The sequence below is a fragment of the Filicampus tigris genome, unplaced genomic scaffold, assembly GCF_054856515.1.
Source record: "Filicampus tigris isolate MCC_2025a unplaced genomic scaffold, RoL_Ftig_1.0 HiC_scaffold_29, whole genome shotgun sequence".
NCBI lineage: Eukaryota > Metazoa > Chordata > Actinopteri > Syngnathiformes > Syngnathidae > Filicampus > Filicampus tigris.
In genome coordinates this window covers 235,001-237,500 of record NW_028233410.1, presented here as the reverse complement: position 1 = coordinate 237,500, position 2,500 = coordinate 235,001, and positions in this window count along the sequence as shown.

Here is a 2,500-nt window from a genome sequence, read left to right as displayed (position 1 = left end):
TAAAAAAGCTCCAGGGCGCAGAGGCCGACGTGCGTAAAAGCATATCCGAGCAACAGGCACCTTCCCCGGGCTGCCACTAGTGCAGTGGTGGCCGCCTATAATAGCCCTGGTAGCATAAAAAAGCTCCAGGGCGCAGAGGCCGACGTGCGTAAAAGCATATCCGAGCAACAGGCACCTTCCCCGGGCTGCCACTAGTGCAGTGGTGGCCGCCTATAATAGCCCTGGTAGCCCTCAGCCCTGGTAGCCCAAAGCCCTGGTAGCCCACAGCCCTGGTAGCAAAAAGCCCTGGTAGCCCAAAGCCCTGGTAGCCCAAAGCCCTGGTAGCCCAAAGCCCTGGTAGCCTAAATTAATTTTTCCCATTCATTTCAATGGGTTAGGCTACCAGGGGGAGCAGTACCACTTTTGGCCATTAGGGGCGCTGTAGTAGGTAAAAGTTGATCCCCCCAGTCAGGGGATGAGTTTGCCTACTCGCTAGGTTACCCCTGGTTTCACAAAATACAAGGGGCACATTTTCAGAAACCACTTTTTCAGAACTTGCCACCTCCAGAGCTGATCAGGGGAGCCTCGCCAAACATTAATCCAAGATTGGTGAGGGCTCGTCGGACACCCCACGGGCGATGAGTCGGTGTCTGCCTGGAGCTCATGTCACTCTCAAATATTTTCTAAGTCAACCTCCATGCGCACATTGCAATGAGCCTGCCCGACATAGGGGCACTGTGAGCGGACTCACCGGGGGGGGAGAGGGCCCCCCCGCCTGGAGCTCCACGTGTTGGATTATTTTCTATGTCAACCTCCATGCGCTCAACAGAGCGAGCCTGCCCGACCTGGGGGGTGTTCAATCGGACTCCGCGGGCCGGGCGAGGGCCCCCCCGCCTGGAGCTCCACGTGTTGGATTATTTTCTATGTCAACCTCCATGCGCTCAACAGAGCGAGCCTGCCCGACCTGGGGGGTGTTCAATCGGACTCCGCGGGCCGGGCGAGGGCCCCCCCGCCTGGAGCTCCACGTGTTGGATTATTTTCTATGTCAACCTCCATGCGCTCAACAGAGCGAGCCTGCCCGACCTGGGGGGTGTTCAATCGGACTCCGCGGGCCGGGCGAGGGCCCCCCCGCCTGGAGCTCCACGTGTTGGATTATTTTCTATGTCAACCTCCATGCGCTCAACAGAGCGAGCCTGCCCGACCTGGGGGGTGTTCAATCGGACTCCGCGGGCCGGGCGAGGGCCCCCCCGCCTGGAGCTCCGCGTGTTGGATTATTTTCTATGTCAACCTCCATGCGCTCAACAGAGCGAGCCTGCCCGACCTGGGGGGTGTTCAATCGGACTCCGCGGGCCGGGCGAGGGCCCCCCCGCCTGGAGCTCCACGTGTTGGATTATTTTCTATGTCAACCTCCATGCGCTCAACAGAGCGAGCCTGCCCGACCTGGGGGGTGTTCAATCGGACTCCGCGGGCCGGGCGAGGGCCCCCCCGCCTGGAGCTCCGCGTGTTGGATTATTTTCTATGTCAACCTCCATGCGCTCAACAGAGCGAGCCTGCCCGACCTGGGGGGTGTTCAATCGGACTCCGCGGGCCGGGCGAGGGCCCCCCCCGCCTGGAGCACCGCGTGTTGCAATATTTTCTATCTCAACCTCCGTGCGCTCAACAGAGCGAGCCCGCCCGACCTGGGGGGTGTTCAATCGGACTCCGCGGGCCGGGCGAGGGCCCCCCCCGCCTGGAGCTCCGCGTGTTGCAATATTTTCTATGTCAACCTCCGTGCGCTCAACAGAGCGAGCCCGCCCGACCTGGGGGGTGTTCAATCGGACTCCGCGGGCCGGGCGAGGGCCCCCCTTCCTGGAGCTCCGCGTGTTGCAATATTTTCTATCTCAACCTCCGTGCGCTCAACGGAGCGGGCCCGCCCGACCCGGGCGGCGCTCAATCGGACTCCGCGGGCCGGGCGAAGGCCCACCCCGCCCGGAGCTCCTCACCACGCACCGCACCTCCATTCCCCCACCGACCGATCGGCAACCATGACCCGCCATCGGAGGGCCCCCGCCGGCACCGGCCTCGCGCCGGTCGCTCGGGCGGACGGTTCCTCCGGCCAGCGGGTCGCTCTCCAGCGCCGGGGCTACTTCGCGAGCTTGGCCCGCGGCCAACCCCGGCGCGACCGTACGGCAGCGAGGCCGAGGCGACCCACCGATCTCAGCAGTCCTACCACGGAGCCCGCCGCTCGTCCGCGGCCCCTCCCCGCCCCAGCAGCGGGACGGTCGCCTTGCCGGCGGGCCTTCCGGCTAACGCATCGTTTCTCAAACCCTTTCCCCTAGCGCGGCGGCGGCGGGGCTTCCCGCGAGGAGGCCCCCGTCCTACGCCCGCTAAGGCGGCTCCAGCCCACCTACCGAAGGGACGGCGCGCGCCCTCCCCCACGCGAGCGGGCGTCCGCGCGCGGCCCCTGCCCCGTTCCGGGCGGGGCCCGACGCCGGCGCGGGCGAACCGCCGCGGGGGTGGCCCGCCGCTCCCTCCCGGCCCG